Source organism: Salmo salar, chromosome 07, assembly GCF_965601325.2.
Source record: "Salmo salar chromosome 07, fSalSal1, whole genome shotgun sequence".
Taxonomy (NCBI): domain Eukaryota; kingdom Metazoa; phylum Chordata; class Actinopteri; order Salmoniformes; family Salmonidae; genus Salmo; species Salmo salar.
The window spans coordinates 61,533,093-61,548,092 of record NC_138297.1 but is presented as its reverse complement, the minus strand read 5'-3'; the positions used below and the strand labels follow the sequence as shown (position 1 = coordinate 61,548,092).

At 50.8% G+C, this 15,000-nt stretch overlaps 1 protein-coding gene across 17 annotated transcripts in view; it reads right to left on the bottom strand.

Moving 5' to 3' along the window:
• Positions 1-15,000, bottom strand: part of LOC106609740 (neuron navigator 3) — a 238,463-nt gene that overhangs the window by 107,560 nt on the left and 115,903 nt on the right. The gene's annotated exons all lie outside the window — the stretch shown is intronic.

Here is a 15,000-nt window from a genome sequence, read left to right as displayed (position 1 = left end):
GTGTCTCAAAGATGTTGTTGAACCCAGCCCAGGATCCACTACACTGTCACATTTACACTTCTATTACATGATCACAAGCAGAGAGAAAGAGAGGGAGAGAGAGGGGGAGAGAAGGGGAGAGAAAGAGGGGAGAGAGGGGGGGGAGAGAGAGACAGAGACAGAGAGAGAGGGGGAGAGATAAAGAGAGAGAGATAAAGAGAGAGAGATAAAGAGAGAGCGATGCTGTTTGGATGGGTCGCAGGCATTTTCTGCACCACGGGAGACAGACAGAGAAAGGCTTGTCTTGCTCTCTCTGCTAGGCTGCAGGGGGGATTGGCTGGTAAGGATGGGGGGCATCGTCGGGGGGTAGGAACAAAAAAGAAACGGAGCAGATCGGCAGTGCGCTATCCAAATCTTTCCCATTGCAAACAGAGATCCTAGTGCAGCAGTGCAGCAGTGCAGCCTGCTGTGCGCTCAAGCAAAACATTGACTCAGCAATTGATTCTGCGAAACCTAAAACTGTTTCCGTTTCCCCTGTGACAGTGGGATGCCAGGCAATTCACCCCCTGGGCCAAAGCTGCCTGGGAACTGGGCAGGTGTCTAATGCCAACAGAAAATAAAAACATTTACTTGTGTGGCGTTGGAAAGCAAGAATGGGTTGATACATGAACAAAAGAACTGTATACTCGCTTTCAAAAGAACCAGGGTGTTTCAGAATGCACGCACGCACACACACACACACACACACACACACACACACACACACACACACACACACACACACACACACACACACACACACACACACACACACACAGAGAGACACACACACACACACGCAGAGACACACACACACTCTATGACGTATCGGTGCTACACTAGATGGACACAACCACGCCCCACGTACACCCATCCGTCAGGATCGTGAGATAACCGATGGTCCCGTTAGCCACTCAGCAGTGGCTCTGACCTTCTGAAGGACCCCCATTTCTCCTCTCTAGTGGGTGTTCAGATCATCATCAATCCCCTAGCAGACGCCTCCCGGCCCCTACACTGTGCTTTCCATGGAGATACATTAATACTGTACTGCTACTTTCTACCAAGGGGAGAGGTTAGTGATAGGAAATGCATTGCAACCTTAAGGATTATACAATATACTGTACATACAAAAGTATGTGGACACCCCTTGAAATTAATGGGTTCGGCTATTTCAGCCACACCCGTTGCTGACAGGTGTATACAATCGAGCACACAGATATGCAATCTCCATAGACAAACATTTGCAGTAGAATGGCCTTAGTGAAGAGCTCAGTGACTTTCAACGTCGCAGCATCAAGTCAGTTTGTCAAATTTCTGCCCTGCTAGAGCTGCCCCGGTCAACTGTGAGTTCTGTTATTGTGAAGTGGAAACGTCTACAAGCAACAACAGCTCAGCCACGAAGTGGTAGGCCACCCAAGCTCACAGAACAGAACCACAGAGTGTTGAAGCGCATAGCACGTAAATATCCTCTGTCCTCGGTTGCAACACTCACTACCGAGTTCCAAACTGCCTCTGGAAGCAACGTCAGCAGTCGGGAGCTTCATGAAATGGGTCTCCATGGCCGAGCAGCCGCACACAAGCCTAAGATCACCATGCGCAATGCCAAGCGTCGGCTGGAGTGGTGTAAAGCCCGCCACCATTGGACTCTGGAGCAGTGAAATCGCGTTCTCTGGAGTGATGAATCCCGCTTCACCATCTGGCAGTCCGACGGACTAACGTGGGTTTTTTGCGGATGCCAAGAGAACACTACCTGCCCGAAAGCATAGTGCCAACTGTAAAGTTTGGTGGAGGACGAATAATAGTCTGGGGCTGTTTTTCATGGTTCGGGCTAGGCCCCTTAGTTCCAGTGAAGGGAAATCTGACATTCTAGATGATGGAAGCAAGTCCCCGCAGCAATGTTCCAACATCTAGTGGAAAGCCTGTCCAGATGAGTGGAGGCTGTTATAACAGCAAAGGGGGGACCAACGCCCTATTAATGCCCATGATTTTGGAATGAGATGTTTGACGAGCAGGTGTCCACATACATTCTGGTCATGTAGTGTGTGTTTGCCTTCTATTGTTGATTGATGTCGTGTCAAACAGCAGGGACATGCTGGGATTCACATTCACTATATAGAACTGCCTGTTCTCTCCATCTCCTCATTCAGCTCTACTCTCCATAGACGACAGTACTTCTCAAAGGATGCTAGATGGTTTATGGAACCACATTATTTTCAAACCTACATGATGGAATACTGAGTCATAAGCACAACAATATAGCTGAACTGCTGGCCTTTCCAGGGACACAGCCTCGGCCTGAGGCACTGTGATTCTCCCTAACCGTGCAGTATTTTCCCCAGAGGCAAGGGAAGGAGAAGGGCTTTAGCTGCCGCCACGCGAGGCGTTGGTACACTAATCAGCTTATGATCTGGGCCACAGCCTTTAAAACCTTACGACGCCTGTAAACGTGTCAGTCCGTGGCAGGAACATGTAAGCTGGCACACGCCAAGTCATCTCTTTAAAGACCAGCCTGTGTGCGTGTGTGTATGAGAGAGTGTTTAAGACACAGATAGAAAAAGAGAGAACGATAGAGAAAGAAAGAGAGAGAAAGAAAGAGAGAAACAGAGTGTGTGTCTGTCTCATGACTAGCCCGACTGCTCTTTCTGCCCAGAATCTCACTTAACCCTTACATCTAAGAAGCCCAGTCATTCTTGTGATAGGCTGACAGAGCTTTCCCTCACACCATGGAAACAGCCGTGAAAGTTGGGCAACAGAAATGCCATGCTTGATTTGATTTCTTTGTAGGAGTCGCGGGCAACACTGTGATAAGATTGTGAATGAGGGCCGAAGTGTTTGGGATTCAGTACGCGCGGCCAGCGAATGAACCACGTCTTTAAAGATAACAGGGGCTCGAAGGATGCCATTTCATACCAATCGGCTGATGCCACCGCCACCAACGCCCCAGAGAAGAAGTAGAGACTTGGCGTTACCATGGCAACACACTCTTTCACAACCGCTTACTTCATCGGCTGAGAGTGAAATGTCACTTCTGCTGGCTGGACGCTGGACCCTCACACGTCTGCTGCTCATCGCTCACACACCCATCGTGTGGCACGCAAACACACATGCCCCCCCCCCCCCCCCCACACACACACACACACACACACACACACACACACACACACACACACACACACACACACACACACACACACACACACACACACACACACACACACACACCACACACACACACACACACACACACAGTGAGCTGAGTAAATCCTCTTGTAATAAACACCAAGTCCCAATATCTGTGAGCCTGCCCTCATTTTCTCTCCCCTTGGACAGCTGGAAGTGTCCCCAATGGCACTCTACTCCCTATATAGTGCACTTAATAGGGAATAGGTTGCCATTTGGGACGCATACCCTGTCACCCTGAGCTGGCCTGCACTAGCCTGCAGCTCTTGCTTTTTACATGATCTCTTCAGACAGGCTCTTCTGCCATGACTAGACTCTCAATTCCCTGTCTTTTGCTAAAGGTTTGGCTGCATCATTGAAATTTCTCTGACATTTCCTTGGAATCGTTTGATTTGACCCCCAAATCTAAAGCCTCCACCCTCGCAGGGATGAGGGGGAGACATCTTATCTACACTGGGCCTAAAGTTGAGTCCTTAGGCTGGGGTCAAACTCTCACTCCCAATGACATAACTCCCCCACTGGCAAACTGTTGAGGAGAGCGACTGGCGACTGGCCATGTTACGCAAGGCTGATTAAAATAGATTGGAAATGCATACAGAGAAAACAATTGATATACACAAAAACATTCTGAATCACACATTAAAACAGACCTGTATCAAGATTAAAGATTGGAATTGCAATATTAAGTACAATATTAAATGCTTAAGTTCCAGGCTGATTCATAAGCATGGACATGACTCCTGAGTTTAACACTGGACTAGTGACTGATAGACAAGCAGCAGACTTCCTCTTCATCCACTTATACACCATGCAATTAGCTCCCCTGGGTCATACTGCCAGTGAGTAGTGAGAGAGAGGGGAGACAGACAACATACTGCCAGTGAGAGAGAGGGGAGACAGACAACATACTGCCAGTGAGAGAGAGGGGAGACAGACAACATACTGCCAGTGAGTAGTGAGAGAGAGGGGAGACAGACAATATACTGCCAGTGAGTAGTGAGAGAGAGGGGAGACAGACAACATACTGCCAGTGAGTAGTGAGAGAGAGAGGAGACAGACAACATACTGCCAGTGAGTAGTGAGAGAGAGAGGAGACAGACAACATACTGCCAGTGAGAGAGAGGGGAGACAGACAACATACTGCCAGTGAGAGAAAGGGGAGACAGACAACATACTGCCAGTGAGAGGGAGGGGAGACAGACAACATACTGCCAGTGAGTAGTGAGAGAGAGGGGAGACAGACAACATACTGCCAGTGAGAGAGAGGGGAGACAGACAACATACTGCCAGTGAGTAGTGAGAGAGAGGAGAGACAGACAACATACTGCCAGTGAGTAGTGAGAGAGAGGAGAGACAGACAACATACTGCCAGTGAGTAGTGAGAGAGAGGGGAGACAGACAACATAATGCCAGTGAGTAGTGAGAGAGAGAGGAGACAGACAACATACTGCCAGTGAGAGAGAGGGGAGACAGACAACATACTGCCAGTGAGAGAAAGGGGAGACAGACAACATACTGCCAGTGAGAGGGAGGGGAGACAGACAACATACTGCCAGTGAGTAGTGAGAGAGAGGGGAGACAGACAACATACTGCCAGTGAGAGAGAGGGGAGACAGACAACATACTGCCAGTGAGTAGTGAGAGAGAGGAGAGACAGACAACATACTGCCAGTGAGTAGTGAGAGAGAGGAGAGACAGACAACATACTGCCAGTGAGTAGTGAGAGAGAGGGGAGACAGACAACATAATGCCAGTGAGTAGTGAGAGAGAGAGGAGACAGACAACATACTGCCAGTGAGAGAGAGGGGAGACAGACAACATACTGCCAGTGAGAGGGAGGGGAGACAGACAACATACTGCCAGTGAGAGAGAGGGGAGACAGACAACATACTGCCAGTGAGAGAGAGGGGAGACAGACAACATACTGCCAGTGAGTAGTGAGAGAGAGGGGAGACAGACAACATACTGCCAGTGAGAGAGAGGGGAGACAGACAACATACTGCCAGTGGGTAGTGAGAGAGAGGGGAGACAGACAACATACTGCCAGTGAGTAGTGAGAGAGAGAGGAGACAGACAACATACTGCCAGTGAGTAGTGAGAGAGAGGGGAGACAGACAACATACTGCCAGTGGGTAGTGAGAGAGAGGGGAGACAGACAACATACTGCTAGTGAGAGAGAGGGGAGACAGACAACATACTGCCAGTGAGAGAGAGAGGAGACAGACAACATACTGCCAGTGGGTAGTGAGAGAGAGAGGGGAGACAGAAAACATACTGCCAGTGAGAGAGAGGGGAGACAGACAACATACTGCCAGTGAGTAGTGAGAGAGAGGGGAGACGGACAACATACTGCCAGTGAGAGAGAGGGGAGACAGACAACATACTGCCAGTGAGAGAGAGGGGAGACAGACAACATACTGCCAGTGAGAGGGAGGGGAGACAGACAACATACTGCCAGTGAGTAGTGAGAGAGAGGGGAGACAGACAACATACTGCCAGTGAGTAGTGAGAGGGAGGGGAGACAGACAACATACTGCCAGTGAGAGAGAGGGGAGACAGACAACATACTGCCAGTGAGAGAGAGGGGAGACAGACAACATACTGCCAGTGAGAGAGAGGGGAGACAGACAACATACTGCCAGTGAGTAGTGAGAGGGAGGGGAGACAGACAACATACTGCCAGTGAGAGAGAGGGGAGACAGACAACATACTGCCAGTGAGAGAGAGTGGAGACAGACAACATACTGCCAGTGAGAGAGAGGGGAGACAGACAACATACTGCCAGTGAGAGAGAGGGGAGACAGACAATATACTGCCAGTGAGTAGTGAGAGAGAGGGGAGACAGACAACATACTGCCAGTGAGAGGGAGGGGAGACAGACAACATACTGCCAGTGAGAGAGAGGGGAGACAGACAACATACTGCCAGTGAGTAGTGAGAGAGAGGGGAGACAGACAACATACTGCCAGTGAGAGGGAGGGGAGACAGACAACATACTGCCAGTGAGTAGTGAGAGAGAGGGGAGACAGACAACATACTGCCAGTGAGAGGGAGGGGAGACAGACAACATACTGCCAGTGAGTAGTGAGAGAGAGGGGAGACACACAACATACTGCCAGTGAGTAGTGAGAGGGAGGGGAGACAGACAACATACTGCCAGTGAGAGAGAGGGGAGACAGACAACATACTGCCAGTGAGAGAGAGGGGAGACAGACAACATACTGCCAGTGAGAGAGGGGAGACAGACAACATACTGCCAATGAGAGAGAGGGGAGACAGACAACATACTGCCAGTGAGAGAGAGGGGAGACAGACAACATACTGCCAGTGAGAGAGAGGGGAGACAGACAACATACTGCCAGTGGGTAGTGAGAGAGAGGGGAGACAGACAACATTCTGCCAGTGAGTAGTGAGAGAGAGGGGAGACAGACGACATACTGCCAGTGGGTAGTGAGAGAGAGAAGGGAGACAGACAACATACTGCCAGTGGGTAGTGAGAGAGAGGGGAGACAGACAACATACTGCCAGTGAGTAGTGAGAGAGAGGGGAGACAGACAACATACTGCCAGTGAGAGAGAGGGGAGACAGACAACATACTGCCAGTGAGAGAAAGGGGAGACAGACAACATACTGCCAGTGAGAGGGAGGGGAGACAGACAACATACTGCCAGTGAGTAGTGAGAGAGAGGGGAGACAGACAACATACTGCCAGTGAGAGAGAGGGGAGACAGACAACATACTGCCAGTGAGTAGTGAGAGAGAGGAGAGACAGACAACATACTGCCAGTGAGTAGTGAGAGAGAGGAGAGACAGACAACATACTGCCAGTGAGTAGTGAGAGAGAGGGGAGACAGACAACATAATGCCAGTGAGTAGTGAGAGAGAGAGGAGACAGACAACATACTGCCAGTGAGAGAGAGGGGAGACAGACAACATACTGCCAGTGAGAGGGAGGGGAGACAGACAACATACTGCCAGTGAGAGAGAGGGGAGACAGACAACATACTGCCAGTGAGAGAGAGGGGAGACAGACAACATACTGCCAGTGAGTAGTGAGAGAGAGGGGAGACAGACAACATACTGCCAGTGAGAGAGAGGGGAGACAGACAACATACTGCCAGTGGGTAGTGAGAGAGAGGGGAGACAGACAACATACTGCCAGTGAGTAGTGAGAGAGAGAGGAGACAGACAACATACTGCCAGTGAGTAGTGAGAGAGAGGGGAGACAGACAACATACTGCCAGTGGGTAGTGAGAGAGAGGGGAGACAGACAACATACTGCTAGTGAGAGAGAGGGGAGACAGACAACATACTGCCAGTGAGAGAGAGAGGAGACAGACAACATACTGCCAGTGGGTAGTGAGAGAGAGAGGGGAGACAGAAAACATACTGCCAGTGAGAGAGAGGGGAGACAGACAACATACTGCCAGTGAGTAGTGAGAGAGAGGGGAGACGGACAACATACTGCCAGTGAGAGAGAGGGGAGACAGACAACATACTGCCAGTGAGAGAGAGGGGAGACAGACAACATACTGCCAGTGAGAGGGAGGGGAGACAGACAACATACTGCCAGTGAGTAGTGAGAGAGAGGGGAGACAGACAACATACTGCCAGTGAGTAGTGAGAGGGAGGGGAGACAGACAACATACTGCCAGTGAGAGAGAGGGGAGACAGACAACATACTGCCAGTGAGAGAGAGGGGAGACAGACAACATACTGCTAGTGAGAGAGAGGGGAGACAGACAACATACTGCCAGTGAGAGAGAGAGGAGACAGACAACATACTGCCAGTGGGTAGTGAGAGAGAGAGGGGAGACAGAAAACATACTGCCAGTGAGAGAGAGGGGAGACAGACAACATACTGCCAGTGAGTAGTGAGAGAGAGGGGAGACGGACAACATACTGCCAGTGAGAGAGAGGGGAGACAGACAACATACTGCCAGTGAGAGAGAGGGGAGACAGACAACATACTGCCAGTGAGAGGGAGGGGAGACAGACAACATACTGCCAGTGAGTAGTGAGAGAGAGGGGAGACAGACAACATACTGCCAGTGAGTAGTGAGAGGGAGGGGAGACAGACAACATACTGCCAGTGAGAGAGAGGGGAGACAGACAACATACTGCCAGTGAGAGAGAGGGGAGACAGACAACATACTGCCAGTGAGTAGTGAGAGAGAGGGGAGACAGACAATATACTGCCAGTGAGTAGTGAGAGAGAGGGGAGACAGACAACATACTGCCAGTGAGTAGTGAGAGAGAGAGGAGACAGACAACATACTGCCAGTGAGTAGTGAGAGAGAGAGGAGACAGACAACATACTGCCAGTGAGAGAGAGGGGAGACAGACAACATACTGCCAGTGAGAGAAAGGGGAGACAGACAACATACTGCCAGTGAGAGGGAGGGGAGACAGACAACATACTGCCAGTGAGTAGTGAGAGAGAGGGGAGACAGACAACATACTGCCAGTGAGAGAGAGGGGAGACAGACAACATACTGCCAGTGAGTAGTGAGAGAGAGGAGAGACAGACAACATACTGCCAGTGAGTAGTGAGAGAGAGGAGAGACAGACAACATACTGCCAGTGAGTAGTGAGAGAGAGGGGAGACAGACAACATAATGCCAGTGAGTAGTGAGAGAGAGAGGAGACAGACAACATACTGCCAGTGAGAGAGAGGGGAGACAGACAACATACTGCCAGTGAGAGAAAGGGGAGACAGACAACATACTGCCAGTGAGAGGGAGGGGAGACAGACAACATACTGCCAGTGAGTAGTGAGAGAGAGGGGAGACAGACAACATACTGCCAGTGAGAGAGAGGGGAGACAGACAACATACTGCCAGTGAGTAGTGAGAGAGAGGAGAGACAGACAACATACTGCCAGTGAGTAGTGAGAGAGAGGAGAGACAGACAACATACTGCCAGTGAGTAGTGAGAGAGAGGGGAGACAGACAACATAATGCCAGTGAGTAGTGAGAGAGAGAGGAGACAGACAACATACTGCCAGTGAGAGAGAGGGGAGACAGACAACATACTGCCAGTGAGAGGGAGGGGAGACAGACAACATACTGCCAGTGAGAGAGAGGGGAGACAGACAACATACTGCCAGTGAGAGAGAGGGGAGACAGACAACATACTGCCAGTGAGTAGTGAGAGAGAGGGGAGACAGACAACATACTGCCAGTGAGAGAGAGGGGAGACAGACAACATACTGCCAGTGGGTAGTGAGAGAGAGGGGAGACAGACAACATACTGCCAGTGAGTAGTGAGAGAGAGAGGAGACAGACAACATACTGCCAGTGAGTAGTGAGAGAGAGGGGAGACAGACAACATACTGCCAGTGGGTAGTGAGAGAGAGGGGAGACAGACAACATACTGCTAGTGAGAGAGAGGGGAGACAGACAACATACTGCCAGTGAGAGAGAGAGGAGACAGACAACATACTGCCAGTGGGTAGTGAGAGAGAGAGGGGAGACAGAAAACATACTGCCAGTGAGAGAGAGGGGAGACAGACAACATACTGCCAGTGAGTAGTGAGAGAGAGGGGAGACGGACAACATACTGCCAGTGAGAGAGAGGGGAGACAGACAACATACTGCCAGTGAGAGAGAGGGGAGACAGACAACATACTGCCAGTGAGAGGGAGGGGAGACAGACAACATACTGCCAGTGAGTAGTGAGAGAGAGGGGAGACAGACAACATACTGCCAGTGAGTAGTGAGAGGGAGGGGAGACAGACAACATACTGCCAGTGAGAGAGAGGGGAGACAGACAACATACTGCCAGTGAGAGAGAGGGGAGACAGACAACATACTGCCAGTGAGAGAGAGGGGAGACAGACAACATACTGCCAGTGAGTAGTGAGAGGGAGGGGAGACAGACAACATACTGCCAGTGAGAGAGAGGGGAGACAGACAACATACTGCCAGTGAGAGAGAGTGGAGACAGACAACATACTGCCAGTGAGAGAGAGGGGAGACAGACAACATACTGCCAGTGAGAGAGAGGGGAGACAGACAATATACTGCCAGTGAGTAGTGAGAGAGAGGGGAGACAGACAACATACTGCCAGTGAGAGGGAGGGGAGACAGACAACATACTGCCAGTGAGAGAGAGGGGAGACAGACAACATACTGCCAGTGAGTAGTGAGAGAGAGGGGAGACAGACAACATACTGCCAGTGAGAGGGAGGGGAGACAGACAACATACTGCCAGTGAGTAGTGAGAGAGAGGGGAGACAGACAACATACTGCCAGTGAGAGGGAGGGGAGACAGACAACATACTGCCAGTGAGTAGTGAGAGAGAGGGGAGACACACAACATACTGCCAGTGAGTAGTGAGAGGGAGGGGAGACAGACAACATACTGCCAGTGAGAGAGAGGGGAGACAGACAACATACTGCCAGTGAGAGAGAGGGGAGACAGACAACATACTGCCAGTGAGAGAGGGGAGACAGACAACATACTGCCAATGAGAGAGAGGGGAGACAGACAACATACTGCCAGTGAGAGAGAGGGGAGACAGACAACATACTGCCAGTGAGAGAGAGGGGAGACAGACAACATACTGCCAGTGGGTAGTGAGAGAGAGGGGAGACAGACAACATTCTGCCAGTGAGTAGTGAGAGAGAGGGGAGACAGACGACATACTGCCAGTGGGTAGTGAGAGAGAGAAGGGAGACAGACAACATACTGCCAGTGGGTAGTGAGAGAGAGGGGAGACAGACAACATACTGCCAGTGAGTAGTGAGAGAGAGGGGAGACAGACAACATACTGCCAGTGAGAGAGAGGGGAGACAGACAACATACTGCCAGTGAGAGAAAGGGGAGACAGACAACATACTGCCAGTGAGAGGGAGGGGAGACAGACAACATACTGCCAGTGAGTAGTGAGAGAGAGGGGAGACAGACAACATACTGCCAGTGAGAGAGAGGGGAGACAGACAACATACTGCCAGTGAGTAGTGAGAGAGAGGAGAGACAGACAACATACTGCCAGTGAGTAGTGAGAGAGAGGAGAGACAGACAACATACTGCCAGTGAGTAGTGAGAGAGAGGGGAGACAGACAACATAATGCCAGTGAGTAGTGAGAGAGAGAGGAGACAGACAACATACTGCCAGTGAGAGAGAGGGGAGACAGACAACATACTGCCAGTGAGAGGGAGGGGAGACAGACAACATACTGCCAGTGAGAGAGAGGGGAGACAGACAACATACTGCCAGTGAGAGAGAGGGGAGACAGACAACATACTGCCAGTGAGTAGTGAGAGAGAGGGGAGACAGACAACATACTGCCAGTGAGAGAGAGGGGAGACAGACAACATACTGCCAGTGGGTAGTGAGAGAGAGGGGAGACAGACAACATACTGCCAGTGAGTAGTGAGAGAGAGAGGAGACAGACAACATACTGCCAGTGAGTAGTGAGAGAGAGGGGAGACAGACAACATACTGCCAGTGGGTAGTGAGAGAGAGGGGAGACAGACAACATACTGCTAGTGAGAGAGAGGGGAGACAGACAACATACTGCCAGTGAGAGAGAGAGGAGACAGACAACATACTGCCAGTGGGTAGTGAGAGAGAGAGGGGAGACAGAAAACATACTGCCAGTGAGAGAGAGGGGAGACAGACAACATACTGCCAGTGAGTAGTGAGAGAGAGGGGAGACAGACAACATACTGCCAGTGAGTAGTGAGAGGGAGGGGAGACAGACAACATACTGCCAGTGAGAGAGAGGGGAGACAGACAACATACTGCCAGTGAGAGAGAGGGGAGACAGACAACATACTGCCAGTGAGAGGGAGGGGAGACAGACAACATACTGCCAGTGAGTAGTGAGAGAGAGGGGAGACAGACAACATACTGCCAGTGAGTAGTGAGAGGGAGGGGAGACAGACAACATACTGCCAGTGAGAGAGAGGGGAGACAGACAACATACTGCCAGTGAGAGAGAGGGGAGACAGACAACATACTGCTAGTGAGAGAGAGGGGAGACAGACAACATACTGCCAGTGAGAGAGAGAGGAGACAGACAACATACTGCCAGTGGGTAGTGAGAGAGAGAGGGGAGACAGAAAACATACTGCCAGTGAGAGAGAGGGGAAACAGACAACATACTGCCAGTGAGTAGTGAGAGAGAGGGGAGACGGACAACATACTGCCAGTGAGAGAGAGGGGAGACAGACAACATACTGCCAGTGAGAGAGAGGGGAGACAGACAACATACTGCCAGTGAGAGGGAGGGGAGACAGACAACATACTGCCAGTGAGTAGTGAGAGAGAGGGGAGACAGACAACATACTGCCAGTGAGTAGTGAGAGGGAGGGGAGACAGACAACATACTGCCAGTGAGAGAGAGGGGAGACAGACAACATACTGCCAGTGAGAGAGAGGGGAGACAGACAACATACTGCCAGTGAGTAGTGAGAGGGAGGGGAGACAGACAACATACTGCCAGTGAGAGAGAGGGGAGACAGACAACATACTGCCAGTGAGAGAGAGTGGAGACAGACAACATACTGCCAGTGAGAGAGAGGGGAGACAGACAACATACTGCCAGTGAGAGAGAGGGGAGACAGACAACATACTGCCAGTGAGTAGTGAGAGAGAGGGGAGACAGACAACATACTGCCAGTGAGAGGGAGGGGAGACAGACAACATACTGCCAGTGAGAGAGAGGGGAGACAGACAACATACTGCCAGTGAGTAGTGAGAGAGAGGGGAGACAGACAACATACTGCCAGTGAGAGGGAGGGGAGACAGACAACATACTGCCAGTGAGTAGTGAGAGAGAGGGGAGACAGACAACATACTGCCAGTGAGAGGGAGGGGAGACAGACAACATACTGCCAGTGAGTAGTGAGAGAGAGGGGAGACACACAACATACTGCCAGTGAGTAGTGAGAGGGAGGGGAGACAGACAACATACTGCCAGTGAGAGAGAGGGGAGACAGACAACATACTGCCAGTGAGAGAGAGGGGAGACAGACAACATACTGCCAGTGAGAGAGGGGAGACAGACAACATACTGCCAATGAGAGAGAGGGGAGACAGACAACATACTGCCAGTGAGAGAGAGGGGAGACAGACAACATACTGCCAGTGAGAGAGAGGGGAGACAGACAACATACTGCCAGTGGGTAGTGAGAGAGAGGGGAGACAGACAACATTCTGCCAGTGAGTAGTGAGAGAGAGGGGAGACAGACGACATACTGCCAGTGGGTAGTGAGAGAGAGAAGGGAGACAGACAACATACTGCCAGTGGGTAGTGAGAGAGAGGGGAGACAGACAACATACTGCCAGTGAGTAGTGAGAGAGAGGGGAGACAGACAACATACTGCCAGTGAGAGAGAGGGGAGACAGACAACATACTGCCAGTGAGTAGTGAGAGAGAGGGGAGACAGACAACATACTGCCAGTGAGTAGTGAGAGAGAGGGGAGACAGACAACATACTGCCAGTGAGTAGTGAGAGAGAGGGGAGACAGACAACATACTGCCAGTGAGTAGTGAGAGAGAGAGGAGACAGACAAACGACACAAACACCAAGAAAGAAGGACCATGGAGTTGGCTGTTCCCACCAGGGGAGACATTAGCTCTGTTTTAGGTGGTAAAGTAGGGTGTGAGTAATGGTTTAAACGGTGGCAAGGGGGTACTGAGGAAACAGAAAAACCTTCACTCCCTTTCTGGATGGGGGATTCATGTGTCCCAAATGGCATCCTATTCTATATATAGTGCACTACTTTTGACTAGAGTCCTATGGGCTGTGCTGAAAAGTAGTGAACTATAAAAGGAATAGGGTGCCATTTGGGAGACAACCACTGTGACAACAGGTCTGGGCAAATGTGACACAGGGGACAGTGAAGGCACTGGTGTAAATCTAGTGGGCTGGCTCTGGCCAAAATAAACAGGGTCGGTGACCGGGGTCTGTTCATGGTTGGTAGACTGTTGTTCTCTGTTAACGTGTATCGGAAGAGGGAGAGAGGGATAACGCGGGAGAGAGAGGGGAGAGGCGTTAAAAGAGAGAGGGAGAGAGTGGGACAGAGAGCGAGAGAGAGAGCGAGAGAGAGAGAGAGAGAGAGAGAGAGAGAGAGAGAGAGTGTGTGTGAAAGAAAAAGAGAGAAAGAAGGTAGGGATGGAGAAGCATGAGGAAAAAGAGGACAGCCCTCCTGCTTTCCCTTTAACTGGCCCTGAACTGAAACTCTTCTAATGCCACATTTACTCCATCCCCCATTCCTTCTCTCCCTCTGTTTTATGGACTGATATACAGTATCCTCTCTTGGTGTTTTATCTACAGACGACCATAACTCTACTGACGACCATAACTCTACTGACGACCATAACGACCATAACTCTACAGACGACCATAACGACCATAACTCTACTGACGACCATAACTCTACTGACGACCATAACGACCATAACTCTACAGACGACCATAACTCTACAGACGACCATAACGACCATAACTCTACAGACGACCATAACGACCATAACTCTACAGACGACCATAACGACCATAACTCTACAGACGACCATAACGACCATAACTCTACAGACGACCATAATGACCATAACTCTACAGATGACCGTAACTCCACCGACGACCGTAACTCCACCGACGACCGTAACTCCACCGACGACCGTAACTCCACCGACGACCGTAACTCTACTGACGACCGTAACTCTACCGACGACCATTACTCCACCGACCCCCATTACTCTAACTATGACCGTAACTCCACCGACGACCGTAACTCCACCGACGAACGACCGTAACTCCACCGACGAACGACCGTAACTCCAC